General features: G+C 43.5%; 1 pseudogene; it reads left to right on the forward strand.

The window, feature by feature from the left end:
* The first annotated feature begins 3,727 nt into the window (after nt 1-3,727).
* On the forward strand, nt 3,728-5,556 carry LOC101016985 (annotated as a pseudogene).
* Nucleotides 5,557-21,118: the final 15,562 nt, after the last annotated feature.

The raw sequence follows: 21,118 nt of genomic DNA on the forward strand, positions 1-21,118 counted from the left end.
GAGACAGCCTCTGTTGCCCAGGCAGGATCACAGCTCACTGTAGCCTCAAACTCCTCAAGTGATCCTCCTGCCTTGGCCTTTCAAAGCACTAGGATTTCAGGTGACAACTACCATACCTGCCCCTCTTCTTTTTTTTTTTTTTGTTTTGAAGGCAGGCTTGGTAATTTAATAGAGATCACATATATTGTTATACTATGGTCTAGCTTTTTCATGTTTCAGTCCAGTTCAGTTTTCTAACTAGTATGTCTAAGTATAGGAAGTGTTTTGAGAAATGCTTATGCAGTTTTTAAAGTGTTATAGTATCCTATGATACTTGAAATCTTGCCTTGAATTTATTACTGTACTTAAGGACTTCAGAATAGTTCAGGCTTTCCTCTTATTACTATTCTGCATTTGAAAATTGATCGGTAGTTTTGCAAAGGATTTTGTTTTTATTGCTATAATACAGAAACAATTATCTGCTTCTTGCTTTTGCAGCATGGAGTGCCATATTTGTGGGCATCAGGAGGGTCCAGATGGCAACTTTACCAGACACTGGAGATAAACTGATTTGTTTAAAAGCAGGAGCTTGCATCCAGGAAAAGTGGTAACATTTTTAGATATATTCCATAAACCACATCTACACACAGGCTGACACACAGTTATCTGAAAAAAGTAAGAAGAGAGATTACATGCATCACTAATATCCACAGGAAACCTCACATTTTATCTCAGGTAGGAGATTCGACTTTTTCCTTTCGCAACGTTTCACTAGAGTAAACTCAGGTCAAACATGAAGAGTCTGCCAAACCAGACTGAGACATTTTGGCTGACTGCAAGTAGGTAAGAATCACAGCTGGAGAGAATGCACCACTGTCTGGGTCAGTTGTCAGCATTAGGGAGAGATCAGATTGGCCATGATGTAGACATTTTAAGCACATTGGCCCACGCTATTTTCCCATCCTTCCGCTGGTGGTGGTGGGGCAGGGGGGACAGAATTGTTAATGGTGAACATCATGAGCTTGAATCATGGCTTGGCAGTTTACTTACTAAGAGGAAGGAATGTTTGAGAGAGGGTTGCCCAGTGGCAGAGTATGGAGCAGTGTATGGAGGAGATAGTGGCCAAGATCAAGCTGGAGCCCAGAGTATCTGTGGGAAAATGGTAGGAGATGAAGGTTGAGTGGTAGATAGGACTCGAGGTTGAAAAGCCTTGAAGATCTTACTAAGGGGTCTAGTTTTTAACTCTCAGGAGACATAAGACCACTGGAGGATTTTTAAACAGGGAAATTATGTAATTATATAGATCAGTATGGAGAAAGAGTTCCCTGACTCTAGTAGGGCTGATAATCTGGAAGAAAGGATGCAGAAGATGCAGCAGTATAAGATAGGAGATGCTTGGGGTGGTCTAGAGGGATGCAATGGGAGTTTCAATAAGGCAATGGGGGGAGGTAGGAAGAAAGAGGAGAGAACAAAGGATTTGGTGACTGAATGTGGGGTTGACAGTAATTCCTGGATTTGTGGCTTGGAAAACTAAGTTATATAAGACTGAGAATCCAGTAGGAGGGACAGATATGGGGGGAAAGATGATGAGTTTTGTTTCGGCTGTGTTGTAAGGGGTACCTATGAGATACCTATTGGAACTTTCTAGTAGGCAGCTGAATTGGATTTGGGAGAGATGAGATGAGATCCCTCTGAATTTACAGCTGAGGGATTAGATAAGATCGCCCAGGTTGAGTGTAGCAAAGTCAAGAATAAAACTGAGAGGTAACATTTAAGGAGTGAATGAAGGAAGACCCATAAAGCAGGAAAAATGCCTGCCTTGAGAAAAACGGGTAGAATCAAAAGTGACTGGTCCTATAAAGATCAGGACAGGAGAGAGTTTCAGGACTGGTCACTGCTGCAGTGAGATGAAATAAAATAAGACTGAATTGCGTTTACTGAGTTTGGTAGATGAGCGGTGTTTAGCAATCCAGTTAAAGCAGCAATGTGGAGAGACAGGGAAATTAGTCACATTGTAGCTGGTCTGAGGAACTCAACAGAGGTGAGGGAGTATAGATGGGGAATATAAAGTAATCTCTCAAGAAGTTTACCTGGGGAGGGAAGAAAAGAGATGGTGACATCTTGGGGTGGGGAGACACATAAAAATATTCTATCAACATGATGACAAGACTGAAGAAACACATTGCAAATCTGTTAGAATATCAATTTATAGAAAACTCAGAATTTTTCTCTTTTCTTGAAATCTTTCAATCTGGAGTCATCCTAGGTGATGTCATGAGGTAGGGAAATTTTTCTTAGAGGCTCCATCATGCCTGTTGTCTAGCTCTGTCCTCCAACCACTCCTACAAACACAATGGTATCCTACTCAGGCTTGAATTCCTGGAAATGTTTTCTTTCTTTCCTCAACAAAGCTTACCAGGTGTCCTGGATATGCCAGTCAATTTGCCTGCCATATGTAACTTCCCCTCCTGGCTTAAAATGTCCCATGCACAGCTTCAGAATGACTGTCATTCAATGCTTCTTCCTCTGTCTTCTTTCCCACGGAGCCACGATTGTTTGGACCAGGGATGAACACCCATCCCAAAGCAGCCAATCCAGTGCTGGCCAATGATTTAAGTGGCCTGGTTAGAGTGAATAGGCTAGGTCAACTACATTCTCTCCTTGGAGAAACTGGATTCTGAAACAGCTATTGTGGGAGACATTTGAGAGTAAGGTCCTGAAGTGGTCACCAGTCAGCTCTTGGATGTATTTGACATTTCTTCAGATATCCTTAAAATGCCCTGTGCTCCCTGCCACTTAAAATAAGCTGCTTGAGTTTTGTTCATCTGCAACCAAAATAGTCCTGACACCTTGGCTAGACCATAATGACTATTGTTCCATTCTTTTTAGCTATGCTAAATGAGTTCCTAGTTAAGTGGCTTACTGTAAGCATGATGATTCTTTTCTGTCTTCTATTTTACATTTAAATGTTGATACTGCGTGTGTTCAATGTTTCTCTTAATATGAAAAAAAGTGTTTTCTTTTTTGAGTGAATCCATACAAATCATCATTTGACAGGTAATAACAAGGGATGACTCCTACTATAGCAACTCGAACATATAGTGATTTATTCTCTCTTAAAAAGGAAGTGCAAATTGAATGCTTTGGGGTGGTGTGGTAGCTTCATGATGTCAAGGGACTATGGGTTATTCTATGTTTCTGCTCTGTGATCCTTAGGGCTTGACTTCCACTTTTAAGGCCACCATATGACCTAAGTAAGATGCTGGGGCTCCAATCATCATCAATTATCATGTTAGCTAACTTTTGCTGCAATAATCTTGAGTAACAAACCAGCCCAAAACTCAGTAACTTACAACAATTGGCATTTCTTTTTGTCTCCTTCCTACAGGTCTGCTTCAGGCCGCAGGTTGGCTGAACTTAGCTATCCGTTGAAGTTTAGGTCTGCGTCATATTTCTCCACATTTATCTTGGATCAGCAGCTATCTAGGCTATTGGTAGAAGCCCATCTGGGCAAACCAAACCATGGAAAAACTTTTCAACCCCCGTTCACATTATGTTCAATAACGTCCCATTGGCCAAAGTAAGAAAGATGGCTACTTAGCTAGGAGTGGTGGCATGCACCTGTAGTCCCAGCTACTCAGGAGGCTGAGGCAGGAGAATCGCTTGAACCTGGGAGGTGGAGGTTGCAGTGAGCCGAGATCATACCATGTGGACTCCAGGTTGGGCAACAAGAGCGAAACTAAGTCTGAAATAAATAAATAAATAAATAAATAAATAAGGCCTCACTTGCAGCCGCCGACCTGCCTCGCGGTGCTGCGGGCACACCTTGCTGCCACCCCACAGAAATGCTTTGGTTCCCCACAGTCTTTAGATGAGACCAGTGTCCAAGGTATTGGCTTGTCATCTCACTCGGGCTTATGACAAAGATGTAAAATTCAGTGCAGATGCCCGAGCCTTAATGCTTCAAGGTATAGACCTTTTAGCCGATGCTGTAGCCATTACAATGGGGCCAAAGGGAAGAACAGTGATTATTGAGCAGAGCTGGGGAAGTCCCAGAGTAAAAAAAGATGGTGTGACTGTTTCTAAGTCAATTGACTTAAAGAATAAACATAAAAATATTGGGGCTAAACTTGTACAAGATGTTGCCAAAAACACAAATGAAGAGGCTGGGGATGGCACTACCACTGCTGTTGTACTGGCATGCTCTATTGTCAAGGAAGGCTTTGAGAAGATTAGCAAAGGTGTTAATCCAGTGGAAATCAGGAGAGGTGTGATGTTAGCTGTTGATACTGTAATTGCTGAACTTAAAAAGCAGTCTAAACCTGTGACCATCCCTGAAGAAATTGTGCAGGCTGCTGCAATTTCTGCAAGTGGAGACAAAGAAATTGGCCATATCATCTCTGATGCAGTGAAAAAGATGGGAAGAAAGGGTGTCATCACAGTAAAGGATGGGAAAACACCGAATGATGAATTAGAAATTATTGAAAGTTTCAAGTTTGATCAAAGCTATATTTCTCCATACTTTATTAATACATCAAAAGGTCAGAAATGTGAATTCCAGGAGGCATATGTTCTGTTGAGTGAAAAGAAAATTTCTAGTGTCCAGTCCATTGTACCTGCTCTTAAAACTGCCAATGCTCACCATAAACCTTTGGTCATAATCACTGAAGATGTTGGTGGAGAAGCTCTAAGTACACTTGTCTTGAACAACCTAAAGATTGGTTTTCAGGTTGTGGCAGTCAAGGCTCCGGGGTTTGGTGACAAAGAACCAGCTCAAAGATATGGCTATTGCTACTGTTGGTGCAGTGTTTGGAGAAGAGGGGTTGATCCTAAATCTTGACGATGTTCATCCTCATGACTTAGGAAAATTTGGAGAGGTCATTGTGACCAAAGATAATGCCATACTCTTAAAAGGAAAAGGTGACAAGGCTCAAATTGAAAAACGTATTCAAGAAATCATCGAGCAGTTAGATGTCACAACTAGTGAATATGAAAAGGAAAAACTGAACGACTGGCAATATTTTCAGATGGAGTAGCTATGCTAAATGTTGGTGGGACACGTGATGTTGAAGCGAATGAAAAGAAAGACAGAGTTACAGATGCCCTTAATGCTGTAAGAGCTGCTGTTGAAGAAGACATTGTTTTGGGAGGGGGTTGTATCCTGGTTTGGAGCATTCCAGCCTCGGATTCATTGACTCCAGCTCATGAAGATAAAAAAATTTGTATATAAACAATTAAAATAACACTCAAAATTCCAGCAATGACCATTGCTAAGAATGCAGGTGTTGAAGGATCTCTGATAGTTGAGAAAATTATGCAACGTTCCTCAGAAGTTGGTTGTGATGCTATGGTCAGAGATTTTGTGAATATGGTGGGAAAAGGAATTATTGACCCAACAAAGGCTGTGAGAACTGCTTTACTGGATGCTGCTGGTGTAGCCTCTGTTAACTACAGCAGAAGTTGTAGTCACAGAAATCCCTAAAGAAGAGAAGGACCCTGGAATGAGTGCAATGGGTGGAATGGGATGTGGTATGGGAGGCGGCATGTTGTAACTCCTAGAATAGTGCTTGACCTTTATTAATAAACTGGGACAGGAAGTCCAAGGCAATGTTCCTCACCAATAACTTCAGAGAAGTCAGTTGGAGAAAATGAAGAAAAGGCTGGCTGATGTTTAAGAAATCGTTATAACCATCAGTTGCTGGTTTCAGTTGAGAAAATATATAATGGTTTACTGCTGTCATTGTCCATGCCTTCAGATACTTTATTTTGTATTTTTGAATAAAAAGACATTTGTACATTCCTGATACTGGGTACAAGAGTCATGTACGAATGTACAGCCTTCAACTTAAATCACTGAGGCATTTTTACTACTATTCTGTTACAAATCAGGATTTTAGTGCTTGCCACCACCAGATGAGAAGTTAAGCAGCCTTTCTGTGGAGAGTGAGAATAATTGTGTACAAAGAAGAGAAATATCCAAATATGTGACAATCTTTGTCTAATAAAAAAATGTTTAAAGTTAAAAACAAAACAAAACAAATCAGAAAGAAAAGAAAAAGAAAGATGGCCACACCTAAAATCAAGGTGCAGGGAAGCACACTCCAAGTACCATAAAGGATGGGTTGTCTAATTCAATTGAGGAATGGAGTGAACAATTGAAATTAATAATCTCACCTACCACATCATTATATCTGGATACCAGGATGAAGGAAAAGGGACAAAGGAGTGCATGTGTCAGCCACATCAGCATTTATAAAGGCATCTACTGAAAATCCAATACAATACTTGCAATTATATTTCATTGGCCAGAAACTTTTCAAATGGCCACTCCTTGCTGCAAGGGAGGCTAGAAAATGTATTGTTTTTAATTGTAGGTTGCAGTATGCTTAGCTAAAAAAAATTTTTTTAAATACCAGATCAGAAATGAAAATAGGTGTTGAGTAGGCAATTAGCAATTTCTTTGCCAGTATTCAACAAGATGCATCCCTCACTCTTGTGAAGTAATCTGATAACTTAAGGTGTTTATTGTGATTGCTTGATATGTGTAGATATAGTTAATATTTAAATCGTGATAATCCAGTCAGTAATTAAACACTGAGATTGCTGCTTTTGCAAGGAAGAAAACACAAATCATCTGATCTCTCCTTTACAAAACTTAAACCTTTTGTTAAAACTCAGTTTATTTAACTTTTATTTTCTCCTAAAACATAAGTGATAGGGCCAGGAAGAGTGGCTGTTAAAGAGAAAAGTAAGTGCTTTTAAAACGAAAGTGTGTAGGCATCTCAAGGACACTTGTCTCCCAGAGAGATTTCCAATAGGTTCTTCCTTCGGGTTTTTACTCAAATGTTACCTTTCCCAAGCACTCTACTTATGTAAACACATTCCCTTTGTTTTGGTTCAGTTTTCTTCACACTATTTATCACCATACTTTTTTATTTTATTATCTGTCTCCCCCTACTAGAAGGTGAGTGACTTGAAGGCAGGGCATTTGTTGTGCTCACCATTGGTGAACTGGATTGCTGAAAATGGTCCTTGTTGATGACTTCAGAGTACCTGGCCAACAAACCAGCTAGAACCAGGAGTTATTTTTCGCACAGCAGCATCATGGGGCTATCGCAGCCATTTTGGAACCCTGAGGCAACAAGTCTGAGGAGAAAAGGCAAGATGTTGAAGGTGGCCATGTGGAATCCTGGAAAGAAACTGAGCCCTTAACGTCGTCCCTGAGCAGCTGAACACACACAGAGGAGTCTTCTTCTAGGCTTCTTGTTATGTGTGATAAAGAGAAAGACAGCCCCTGCCATTTGGGAGCTGGTCTGGTTCTATCAGCTCGGCCTTGGCGTTCTGTTGAGCATAAACAATTTCACTGAAGAGCAACATCAGACCCAACAGACATGACCACTTTGTGACTTGATTGATCAAGGTAAAAGCCAGACCACTCTGTAATCATGTCAACGGTCCTGTGGAGAGAAGGGTATGGCTGATCCAGTGAATTCATGATCTCTCGCAGGAGAGGTCTGGGAGCCAGTACCTGGGAATATGGGTCCCCAGACCCCGCACTGCAGACCATGAGGAACAAGTGTGTGGTGCTGGGAAGAGGTACAACAACCCAAGGGCCATCGAGCTGCCTTCAGATGGTACCAGGAAGCCACTAGCTGGAGGAACGTTTTGCAACCTAAGTCTTTGAGACCATGGGTGTGGACCAGAGTGTAAGCAGGTCTCCGAATTTGGGGGGCAACAAGGGTGTTAGAGTAGGACTGCCCTGGGACCTAGAGTTAGTGTGTGCAAGTAGCGGGAATGGGATAGGAGAAAGGGAGTGGTGTGGAAAGTCTGGCCCCTGCACTGCAAGGAGGCACGAGGATGGCTGGTGGTCCTGGGGTCGCCTTTGGGCTGCTACCCATCCACAGAGAACAGGGGTAAAGCGCAAGTTCAAAACCCGGCGCAGCCAGGTTCCACGGCGGAACTGCGCGGGGAAGGAGAGCAGAAAGGCTGGACTCCGCGGGCGGGGAGAGGAGGGACCGCTGAGGTGTCCCCGGGGACCGCCTTTGGGCGCTCACTGGAGAAGCGGGGGGTGTGGGAGCAAGTTCAAAGCCCGGCCCCGCCCGGCCTCCAGAGACAGGAGCGGCGCGCACGGCGGGACCGGCGCAGAGAGGGCGGCTGCGGCTGGTGCGCGGTTGCTAAGCCCCGCGCCCCCGGAGACGTTCCCGGTGGCTGTCGCCGGGCGCTGCGCTGCGCGGTGCTGGCGGGCGGGCGGCGGGAGGGAGAGAAGAGGGAGAGTCGGCGCGGGCTTGTAGCTGCTCATTGCGCCCCGCCTTCCCGCGCCTGCTCAGCCGTCGAGCCGCGTCCCAGCGCTGCCACCTCTGCTCCAGGCTCTCCCCGACCCGCCGCCGCGCCATGCCCGCCGCTACTCCAGCCCAGCAGCCGCCGCCGCCCCCAGCCCGGCCAGCCCCAGCTTGCCCGGCGCGGCCTGCCCCGGGTGAGTACCGTGCGCTCCGGCGCCGACCCGTACTGGGCGCCACCTTGGCGGAGGCGGGAGGACTGGTTCGCCCTGATTCTGGACCCCGCTCCGTGCGGGATGGAGCAGCAGTGCCAGACCCCCCGGGGGTGTACGAAGGACGGTGTGTGTGCGTATGTGTGTGTACGCGTGAGTAAACGCGCGCGCGTGCCGGTGTACACCACCTGAAACTCGCTTGCTAGGGGGAATAACGCTGTCCGGAGCTGATTTTATTTCCTTCGCCAGCAGGGGGGCCCTTCCTGGGAAACGCACTGGGCGTCTTTCAAGGTGCAGGTGTGGTGAGGCTGCAGAAGGGAGAAGGCGCAGGGAGGGAGCTGACATTTATTGTGCAACTCAACATGCCAAGCGCTTCACCTAGAGTTAACTTTATTTCATCCTCTCCCCAAATCTGGAAAGAATGGAATTATCCCCATTTCTCAGATGAGAAAACTGAGTCCCACAGACCTCGTGCCTTGCCCAGAGTCACACGGCTCCATAGCTGCGGAGCTGGAGTTGGACCCAGTTCTCTAGAGGTCTCTGACCCATCTAAATGACAAGACCCTCCTTAGAACTAAAGAAACACAGAAGAACCAAAGATGATTAGGAAAAAGGATGCAGGCAGAGCATTAGGGAATTAATATAAAAAAAATCTGAGCTCGTGAAATATCCTATCAATTAATTTCAAATATAGGACCACATTTACACTCCTTTCCATGTCTGGCTCTAGGGGCGAGGTGTGGTATGGAAGGGAGAGGGCTGTGCCAGTGCTGGGCAGAGGCATCTGGGGACACCTTTTCAGAGTATCTGCCTGCTGGGAGGGGAGAAGTGTGTGAGAACTTGTGGAGGGAACTCGGTTGTTATTCATTCCTGACAATTGGTCATTCCTCCACCTCACCCCCTCCTAGTTGATTCCATTTCCTTTCCTTGATGTATTGTCCAAGATGACAGCTGTCAAATTGAAGTGGGGTCCCACCTTCATCATTGGCTGTCATAAAACCTTTTGGCATTAATTAGGTGGCCCTGCACTTTGATGATTGTATTAGGAGCTGTGAAGTGTCTGTGTTACTGCTTACAGAAGAGATCTGTTGGGCTGATGTTGAGCTAATGATCTCAATCTATGAGGCATCTAGAGCAACAGACAAGCATTGTGCTTATCCTTAGGACAAAGTAGCAAGAAGCAAGACCCTCAGGAAGAAAAAGAAAAAGAGTATTGGGTTTGCCTCACAGCCCAACTTTAGAAAAGCATTTCAATTTAATATTTGAATTGCTTCACTGGAGAAAGAACAAAGAGGGACAGAAAGTGATTTCTGAAAGATGCTCTGTAGCTCCTTCCATTTAGGTTTGAAAGATTTTTGAGTCATGTTCTTTTATGGTGAGCTTTGCCATCTTGGTGCACATTGGTGCCCTGGGTGCCTTCACTTCCAATTGCCAGTCCCTCCATCTCTTTTTTGGAGGATGATCCTTGGGCTGCAGAGCCTATTTTTGTAGGAACTCAAAACAGGGAGTCCCCGGGAATTTACATCTCCCCTGGGGCAGCCCCTCTTCAATGACTGACGGGTGCTGGAGTATAAATAGTCCAGCTTCTTTGCCCTTGATCAGGACACTCTGAAGCATGACATCCTTTGTTTCCAGAGATTCAATGTGGAGTTGTGTCAAATTGACCTCTATGGTTCTTTGCTTGGCTTGTTTCCCTTGCTTGGCTTGCTATTTCTTGTTTTACTTCTTCACGTCCCTACCATTTTTTCCTAGGAATACCTCCTAATACACTTTCATAGGAATTCTTATCTCACGATCTGATTCTAAGGAATCCAGACAAAAACATGGACCCTTCTCACTGTCAATGTTTTTATCCTTCCTATGTTATCCAAATATGACTAATATTGGTCATAGGTAGCCCATGCTAACCTGTAGGGTGTTTTGTATGAATTCACAAAAGGTATTCCCTTCTGGGCAGATGGACCCCCATGCCCAGGCAACGAATTGGCAGGCAGGTGTTCAGTGTCCTCTAGGCCCCTGATCAGTGCATCTTTGGCAGTGCCCACAGTACTCAGCGGTCATGGTGGCATGGTGCTCAAAAAAGCAAAAAACAGAGTTGCTTAGTTGTCCCAGGATCTCGTTTCTTGGCTTCTCTTTTCTTCCCAAGAAAAAAATCCCCCAAAGAGGGATTTTACCCTCTTTTTTCCCCAGTTTTCCCCTAAATATTTTAATATTTCAGGCAGGTGTTTTGGTTTTCTTTGGACAAGCCAGTCTTAGTTTCTTTCTAAAGCCAACAAAGGGGAGGAAAAGGGCTGCTTTGGCTCGTGGAATCTCAATCCTGCAACCTACAGGAGGGTGGTGGTGCCTGGTCAGAGAGGGTAGGTAGGTCTCCACCAGCCTCCAGGGGCTCTCAGAGGGGACTTGTCCTGATGGTGAGGTTACTGGGTGGGGGCTTGGATGGGCTGCTTTTGTTGGAGGCTCTTGCTTGAAGACATTTTCCTTTCCTTGGATCCAGGAGGCTCATTGTACCTGATCTGGCATCCTGAGATTCCTCACCTTTTCCTTTGGTAGCCTCTCGATAATGTCTAAATTTTGCCCGTCTGCTGGTGGAGCAGAGCCCCTTTTGAAGATGCATATGTGGGGGAGTTCTTTGAAAAGAATGTTTTTGTTAACTGCTTGGTAATGTAGGTCAGAAGAGAGAAATCTAGGGAAAGTGAAAGAGTGGGAAGAAGACATCTGTACCGGGAATTGGGGAGGGGAGTTTGGCTCCATCCCCAGAGTTCTGAAGCCTCCTGGTGACCTGGGGCAAGTCACTAAACTTCTCTAGGAACCTCAATATTTTCACCATTCATTTAATAACAATTGTCCAGCCAACCTCAGAGTGTTCTTTGATGATCAAAAGGGGAAATATTTTAATGAATTCATCCAGTAATTATAGAGGAAGCCTGTAAAATCTTTATACAGAGACAACTGGCAATCCCTTGGGGACAGTAGTGTATGTAGAGGCATCATGATGTAGATAGCAAGTGGTAGAATAGAGATAATCACCAGATCAGTGGTTGCCTGAAGGGACAGAGAAGTCTCCAGAGCTGCTTGGGCTGTTTTTGAAGGCTAAATGTTGACAGAATTTTGCAAAGGGCAGGGTGTCATGTAGTGTGTGGTTATGGGGGTGAGTCCATCAGAACTGCCTTCACATTTGGGCTCTGACCCCTCAAGCCCATGTGATCCTGAGCGAGATACCCAACTACTCTGAGCCTCAGTTTCCTTATTGGTAAAATGGGCATATTCAAATTGCTCTGAGGATTTAGTGATGTAAAGCAATTACCAGATATTATTACAAATGGAAAGTATTGTTATTAAAGTTACATTTTAGATGAATGGATTCTGTTTGGCTGCCTGGGGCCAGTACTTTTCAAATATGACTGGACATAATGGGGATCTTATGAAAATGTAGATTCTGATTCAGGAGATCTGGGGTGGGGCCTAAGATTCTGCTTTTCTCCCTAGCTCCTAAGTTCTTGTAGATGTTGTTTCTTTAGGGACCACATTTTGAGTACAAGCCCCTAGGCTACTCCCTCTTGGGTAAAATCTAAGTCCTTTGTGGGAACTGAAGAGCACTGTGTTTGGAAAGATGGTGAGGAGGGTTCAGGCCTCCTAGGCAGGTCTGACCTGGAGCTGGGGTAGAGATAGCTAGTAATTGCTGCTGTTGAGTAGGATGTTCCTACTGGGTAGGTAATGGATCAAACCCAACTTCCTTCAAATGCCCAGGACCAGCCTCCTGGAGGAAATTCTTTCTGGCCAAATGGCCAAATACTGCCTACTTTTGCATGCTGGCCCTCAGGATGTAGAGATGAATAAGCCATTGGCCCATCACTGCCCCTGCCATAGCGTGATTGTGGGGAGTGGGTAAGGAAGGGTTAGACATAGAAATGTATGATTATGACATGGTGAGGTGAGCACTCTGTGGCGTTAGGGTAATGGAGAGGCAGGTAAGAGAGTTAAGAAAGGGAGGAACACTTCCTGGTGGTAATTAAATCTAAACTGGGTTTTGATGGATGAATCACTGTGTCTGGGATTGGAGGAGGGCAGGAAAGTGTGTGGAATAGTATTCTAGGACTGAGGAACAGCATGTGCAAAAGTAGGATGCCATGATAAAACAGCTTGGTGTGTTCAGGTCATTGAACTAAGAGTTGTTTGGAGCATAGAGTGTGATGGGGAGGAGTTGGTCAGGGAGCAGAGCTCAGTTCATGAAGCAGTATTAGTCAGGAGGGTTTTCTAAGCTTTGCTGCAGTAATAAATCAACTTCATCATCTTGGTAGTTTAACTCAACAAAGGGTACTTCTCACACACAATGTGTGTCCCTCACAGGTCAATTTATAGCCAAGTTGACAGAGCTTCTCCCAGCTTTCAGCCTTGCCATCTGGAAAATGTGGCCACTGTAGTCACCAGTGCAGGAAGAGATAGTGGGAGAGTGTCTCTCTGGCTCCTCTGGAATGAATGCAGTGTTGCTTTTGTCTACAGCCCATTGGTCGTCGGTCAGAACTAATTGTGAGAGGGCTGGGAAATAGGGGATGGGGGCTGGGATGGAAGAAAAAGTCAGAGAACATCAACTCTCCCACGTATGTCTTGTTATGAAGCTTAAGCCTCACTCTGAGGCCACAGTTTCTCAAATAACAGTGGTATGGGAATTCCTTTAAAGGAAAAAAATTCTTGTAGATTCCTAGTGTTGCTTAAATTATTTTTATTATAATGCAGTTTGGATATGTAGTAGTTTTAAATGAGTCTAAACTCTATACTTAGAGCTCTCATATGACCACATAACCAAAACAAATATATAAATAAAATATCAACACAGCTACAAGTCAAATACATTTGGATTAACTTCATGAATTAATGCTCTTATGAAGTTCTAATGAAGTTATTTTTGCTAAAATGAAATCCCTATTTCTGGTTATAACAGCTGCTGTTCAGGTTCTTAGGAATTTGGTATGCAGTGTGCCATGCCACAAGGTTGTATGATGGCTCAATTTTCTCATCAGTTTCCTCTCTATACACTAAGCCTGATTTGTTATTTTCTCATTAGCCTATGATAATTAAAATAATGTTCCTTGATGCCAGTTGTCTCAGTCTGTTTGTGCTGCTGTAACAAAACACCTGAGGCTGGGTAATTTGTAAAGAGCAAAGATTCATTCCCAACAGTTCTGGAGGCTGGCAGGCCATGATTAAGGCACCTGTAAGCTTGATGTGTGGCGAAGGCTCATTCTCTGCTTGTTGCTACACGCTCCAAAGGGGATGGATCTTGTGTCTTCACACAGTGGAAGGAATAGGAGCCAACAAAGGGCCTAAGCTAGTTCTTTTCAGCCCTTTTGTCAGTCACTCATCCATTCTGTAAGGCAGAGCCCTCCTGACTTAATCACTTCCCCAAAACACCTACCCTTCAATATCACCGCACTGCAATGGGGACTAAGTTTTAACATATGAGTTTTCCTGGTTATTCAGAACCATAGCACCAACTACAGTATAAATGCAAGAGTACATATGGTGAAATTATGTGGTAGCACTTAGTCATAACATGGCCATTCAGATGATCCAGAATATGTTTCTATTGATTCTTTAAACAAGGTGATCATGAAAGTGAAAACGGAAAGTTAAACAAAACACAATTTTGAGAACTTGTGTACCCTCCTAAAATAGGTTTGAGGATCTCCCGGAATTTGAGAAACAGGTGGAAAACTACTGGAGTGTTTAATGAAGGGGACATAGATGTCCAGCTTTATGGTTTAGAGACATCACTTTTCCCAGGGTGTGTGGAGTGGCTGAGGGGGAGAGAGAAGAAGGCCGAGACAGCAGAATCTGGGGTGGCTTGCAGGTAGCTGAACTAAGATGTCATGAGGGCAGGTGCTCAGATGTGGTTAAGGGAATGAGAGAGAGGAAGCATGGATTTGAGAGACATGTAGGAGCTGGAATTCACAGGACTTGGAGGTTGACTGCAATGTGGGAGGGGATGGAAGGGAAGAGGAGTCAGGGATGACTCTTGGTCTTGGAGGTCGAGGGTAGTTGATGGTACCACTGACCAGGATGAGGACCACAGGTGTCAGATGTCCATGGCAAGAATGGGAGAGCTCAAGACCAGAACTGTGTTCTGCTGTGTTTACCATCCCATCTTTTCTCATTGATGTAACTTTTCCTGAACCAGTTTCTGAGAAACTGCTGCATCTTGCAGTGCCTATTTTTCTTCTACGGGACATTAATTAGTGCTCATTAAGATGATTTGAATGGCTTTATTAGGTTTTCTATTGCGCTTGCTGCTTCTGTCCTGTAGGAGCAGATTCTGGCAATATTGCCTGATTAAGCACACCCTTTTTTTGTGTTCTATGTGTTCAAAGGAGGTGAAAAAAATTGAGAAAACTGTAGATGGTTCTGAGCTAGAAACTGTCATACCATATAATGTGAGATTAGTTTTCTGCCTTCAGTTTTTATTTTAAGAGCACGAACGATCAACTTTCCACTCTGTGTTTTTGGACAGAGATACTGAAAATTCTCTGAGGAATGAGTAGAGGTTAAATGATCTCTAGGTAGTTACATAAGAAGTGAAATGGAAACACTGCACTTTGGGGAAGTGGAGGGCAGAGAACACAAAGCCACACAGACAGACAAAAATTTCACAAACCGAAAATAAACCCCTGTGGTTTCTAGAGTGAAATCTCATGTTCATTAAAATTTTGGCATTAAATATTTAAAAATGTAACTTAGTATTTACCTTTTGTATAAATAATTAACCTAATGCACCAACTGATGGAGAAAGCAACATGAATAGGCTGCCAGAAGTGGCTTTTACTTTCTTGTTCCCACTTGAGAAACTTCTGCTTTCTCCTGGTCTCAGGCATTGTTTTCATAGCAGAGCCTCTGAGGCCCTCCAGGGAGATGTGGAACCTCCCCTCTTCTGAGTCTATCTGGAACTTGTGATAAAGGTTCTGTGAGCGAGGCCATACCTGTCACCCACCCCCAGACACCACATGCCACTTGAGGATGCCACCATGTTTTTTCATCCCAGAATCCCCCCAAACTAGGAGGGCATTTCCCCTAACAGTAGTTTCCATACCCACAAGCTAGTCCAGGGCACCCTAGAGGAAGTATCTTTGGGTCTCAGGGTTGGTTGGAGGAGCAGATTTCCCAGCAATAACAGCCATGACTTTTTGCGAATGTCTCTTCCAGGAATGGGTTAGACAAGGCTGGTTATTCATTTTAACTCAGATGTTGTTTCGGTTTCAGAGGGCTACGACAAAATTCCCCTGGAGCTTGGGTCTCTCCATTTGTGCCAGAGACAGTGGGTCTTGCCAGATAATTCATGTGCTCCCCTTCTTTAGCAGATGCTATCAGTCCCTGTCCATGGTCCCTGAGCACACATCTTTCCTGTTCTGGTGGTTCCCACTGCAAGCCACTGCAACACTGTTAGACGGCTTTCTTTGGTTGCAGGGGCATGGTTGGTCCCCATCTGGTGCAGATACCCACAAGTGCTGGGCAGCTAATCTCCTGGGAGCAGCCCTCAATCACTAATGGAAGGGAATGGATGGATGAATATCACAGTTTCCTTGCCCCTCTGGAAGGATAACTCTGAGGCATGTTCTACCCAATCTCTCCAGAGGTTCCCAGGAGAACTGAGCCTAGGTTGCAACCTACTCTTTGATGCCACTGTCCTACTTCACTTCTCCACTCTCCTCCAGTGCTTTCTGGGATCACCTCCCAAATCAATCCATATCCGTGCCCCAGGCTGTGCTTTTAAGAGAGACCAAGGTGATTGGGGTTATGTGACCAGCTCTGGCCACTGGACTGTAGGTGGAAGTGCCATGTGTCACTTCCCATTCCAGGCAGTTGAAAGCCAGGATACTACCACTGTCTTTCTCATCTGCTACTCGGGCAACCTTGGAGGCCACGTGCTTTGAATGGAGGATCAGAGATGGAGAAAGCTGCTAGGTTTACACTGGGATTCATACAAGCAAGAGTCTTTTATTGTGGTAGCCCTAGAGCTTTTTGATATTTATCAGTTAGGGCACTTGTCTATCTGATATACAGTGTCACCCTGTCGTTTTTTGGGTGCCACCACTGATGTCAGCCCATCCTCTGCTTCTCCATCCTACACTGGTCCATAAGAACTCTTGGAATCTGCTACCCATGACCTCCTTTAATGCTTCTCATTTCCAAACTCCCCTCCTCTTCAGTAGTTTGATTAATTTTAATGCTTCTCATTTCCAAACTCCCCTCCTCTTCAGTAGTTTGATTAATATTAAAGTAAAATTTATGTTTCTGTATGGTTTTTAATTCATCTGGAAGTTATTTTGGTATTATTTGTGAAATAAGAATCTAAATTCATTTTATTTCCAAATTATTAATCAGTTGTTCCAGTGTTGAATAAAAATCATTCTAACCTTCCTTGCTAGTTTGTAATCACCTTTCATTATACATTAAATTCTCATATAAGATAGTATCTATTTTGGAGCTACAGTTTTTTTTCTTAAATTCTTGTGCAAGTACCAAGACATTGTAATTGTAGCTCTGTAATATATTTTACTATCTTCGTTACTCACTACTCATCTCCTTCCTGTCCTCCCTCAAAAATTGTATTAGTGCTTCAATTGCACAAAACCTACAAATTATAAATGGGAAGAACTGATATGTCTATTAGGCTTTTACATTCTGAAATGGACAGTCATTTAAATGGCTTTTCTAATTCCTCTCACAGTTTTGTAGTTTTCCTTATGTTGCTCATACACATTTTTTGTTAGTTACTCCTAGCAATTTTCTATATGTTGACATATAAATGTTATAAATTTTTTCATGTATTTTTCAATTTATTGCAGTTCTGTCAAAAGCTTGTATGTACATATAAGCTTCATTATACATATAGAAAATTCATAGTTAATATATATAATTAATGATTTTTTTTTTGCCTTATAGCTGACTACTTTCTAATTATATTTGGAAGTAAAAACATATAAAAACTATTTCATGAGCGTCCATGTACTCTAATTGCTTTTCCAGGTGGCTCAGAATAAACACATAGGTATGTCCTAGAATTGAAATAAGTTCATGGAGAGAGGGAAAGATGGAGAGAAAAGATACGTGAAGGAGTTGGCTATGTGGTAGCAATCATAGGTTTTCTCCATCACAGAACATGTGCAGTGTTACAGGAGCCATGAAAACAACTAACCTGGGTTCATTGTGGGTTTTCTCTTTGAGACATAATCTCTCACACATTTAAAACTTACCTGTAGGTGTCTCTGACTGGTCCTAGACACTGCTAGCACCAAATCAAAGTCTCCTCCTAGATGACTGAAACTTATCAGTAATAATGTGTTTATGTTTTTGGTCTGGATAAGAAAAGATGATGTCAGAGGATGCCACCTCTTCAGTAATGTTAAAGACAGGTCTGGCAGGTCAGACTGTTTAGTGTAAAATAAAAGGTCACCACATCCCTAACTGGGGTCTTACCTTGTGTTCAAGTTAAGAAAACCAAAATCAGTGGACTTATTAATTTAAAAAGAAAAGAGACACAGAAAGAAATGAAATATATTAGGTTGAAGCTCCTTTTTCTTGGAGTCAACTGATGTCCAAGGGTTGCAGACCTCTAAGTCATCCGATTTATAAGAAAACTCTTTAGTATTAGCCTATAAGTATGCTATGCAATGGCTGCTGGGAACTTTTAGTGCCTTTTCTTTAATGCCATTAATATTAACTTAGAATCCAAAGAATTGACCATTTTCTGCAAAGACTACATAACTGAAGATGTTTTACTGGTTTTGAAGATTATATTTTCCAAAGAAGTTCTGTAGCATGAATGAAAAACAGGAATACATACTCATATTAAGAAGTGGGGAACAGCTGGGCATCGTGACTCACACCTATAATCCCAGCAATTTGGGAGGCCAAGGCGGGAGAATCATTTGAGCCCAGGAGCTTGAGACCATCCTGGGCAACGTAGTGAGACCCCATCTCTTTAACAACAACAACAACAAAAATTAGCCTAGGTGGGAGAATCACTTGAGCCCAGGAGTTTGAGACCAGCCTGGGCAACATAGTGAGACCCTATCTCTTTAACAACAGCAGCAACAACAACATCAACAACAACAACAATTAGCTGAGTGTGGTGGCTCATGCCTGTAGTGTCAGCCACTTGGGAGGCAGAGGTGGGAGAATTGCGTGAGCCTGGGAGTTTGAAGCTGCAGTGAGCCACGATGGCACCACTGTACTCCAGTCTGGGCCACAGAACAAGACCCTATCTCAAAAAATAAATAAAGTAAAGTAAAGCATCTGAGAACCAACTGAAAGATCTGGAATTCCTATGTTCTCAGGAATGCTTGTTAGTTACTTGCTTTTCTTCCAGTTGCTTTGTCTGCATTACAAGGCAAAAACAGCAGAGGCTTCTTGGTTCTCTTTATGTTTCCTTTCTCGCTCTTTCTTCGTCATGAGTACAAAGTAGATGTCTTTATTAAGCTGTTTCCTTAGGAAGGAAAGTGGTGTTAGTGTTGAGTTGCAGAGGGCTAGGTAAGGAGACAGAGTGGGATCTTTGCATTTTGCTCCCAACATGTTCACCTGGCCACAAACGCGATGTGTAGGTTTTTAGATAGTTTTAAGTGAGCATGTTAACAATCAAAGAAAAAACATACATGTTGGATTTTTATTCTATTGGGAGGAGGGAGTGGTACTTTAAATATCTGCCCATCTCACAGGGAAAAAAAAGGGAAGTTTTATATTTTCTATGCTGCCTTGAATAACTGTCAAAAAACTCTCAGCAGTTTCTGGCTAGCTAGCTGTCTCCATCTGGAGGTTGGCATTGTGTTTTTTTAACCTACAATTAACTACCATCCGCTAAAAATTCAGCCAGTAATAGTCATATCCTTTCATAGCTTCTTAAGAATTTTTCTTAAATGTTCTTACAGTTCTTTTCCTACTCTTGACAATATCAATTTTAGTATAAAAGCTACAAAATTAGATGCCAGAGACGTCACTGATGATTACCATGAACTATTTGTTCATTGGCTCACATATGTTTATTATCTGCTACATGCCGCTGTGGTAGGCTCAGTACTTTTAATTAATTTAAATTTAAATGGAAAATATCCGTATGTGTCTAGCGGTTATGGTATTAAACATTGCAGAGCTCTAGAGACTTGGGGAAACAGGTTAAAACATCAAGTACATTGTCATTTCAATGGTGATATGTGCTATGCAGAAAGAAACCAGATTGGTGAGGGAGGGGGATGGAGCAATTTGAGGATCTTTCAGGTAAGGCCTCTTGGAGTAATGATATTAGGTCCATCACAGACCTGAACAAAGGCAGGAAGGATGTTCATGAGAGAAATAGTTTCAAGACACTCCAGGCACCTCTGGGTAATTATTTGCCGTTTGTTTTTAATGAAATAGGAGAGAAGGAATGTCTTCTACTTATGAATTCTAAAAATACCACAAAACCATCAGTGCTCATTCTTACTGTAAAATATAAAGACCTTTCATAATTTTGGGCAATGGTGAGGGTCTGGTTTCCCTGGAAGCAGAACCTGAGATGCGGATTCTTGTGCATGTGATTATTCTGGGATAGCTCTCAGGAGAAGGGAGTCAGGTGGGTAGGGAGTACGGCCAAGCAAGGAAGTGGTCTCAGCTGGAGTCACATCTCAGCCCCAGCCACAGGGAGCTCTGGAACATGCATTGTACCATGGAATTGTTCCACCCTGGGGTAAAGTCTGGGTCTTTTGTACCCCTCCCCACACCCGTGTCCATCAGTCATTGATTATGGGCTGTCTTTGTGAAGGCAGAGTTGCGTGTGTGACCTCCTGGGTAAAGTGGCTCCAGTCAGCCAAAGTAACTCTTGGGAGACTTGGGCAGCGATGGGCTGCCAACATGTGTAAGAGCTGCAGGAGAGAGGCAGCCCTAGTAAAGGAATCTGGGTGGGTACCAATGAAATCCATGACAGTGTGCTGGCCCTATAGAAAGAATGTTGATGGCTGTGTGGCTTTAGACAAACTTTGGGGCAGAAATAGATGAAAAATCCTGAGTGCATGCTTGGATGATCACCCAGTAAATTCTGATGACCCAACCAATCGTCTGTTTTCATTGAACACTACTGTGGGTTTATTGGGTTCTTTCATGCAACACCTGTTCATTGCCAGCCTACCACATACCTGGTACTAGGTCTCTGTGTTTAGAATCTTGCCACGCAAGGCCCATTTATTTGGTAGACTCCATCTCAACAAATTATATGTATTTGGCAAATGCCATGATATAACATGCACAAGAAATCCTGAGGAAGCTTAACCACAACTCCTGCAGAAGCTGAAAGCTGCTAAGGTTTATCCTTATAAAGGCTCTGAAAGCAACAGTCTGTGTTGAAACATTTGCGTCTGATGCTTTCAAAAGGCTTAGATGCAGCAGTTGGGCTGTTAGAGGGAACTGTGTCAGTTTCTGCCCACTGAGGTTGGCTTCTCAGCAGAGAAGCAGTTCTGCTTTAGTGCCACCACTGTCAATCTGGTTTAATGTGAGTGCTGACCATATGTGGGCAACCTTATGCCTGTCATCTCATTACAATCTTTACAGCTATCCTGGGAGGACGGGCTTGTGGGGGCCATGCAGGTTCCCATGGCAGTGAGGACTGCTGGGTGCTCCACCAGCAAAGATGCG

Source organism: Papio anubis, chromosome 2 (genome assembly GCF_008728515.1).
Source record: "Papio anubis isolate 15944 chromosome 2, Panubis1.0, whole genome shotgun sequence".
Taxonomy (NCBI): domain Eukaryota; kingdom Metazoa; phylum Chordata; class Mammalia; order Primates; family Cercopithecidae; genus Papio; species Papio anubis.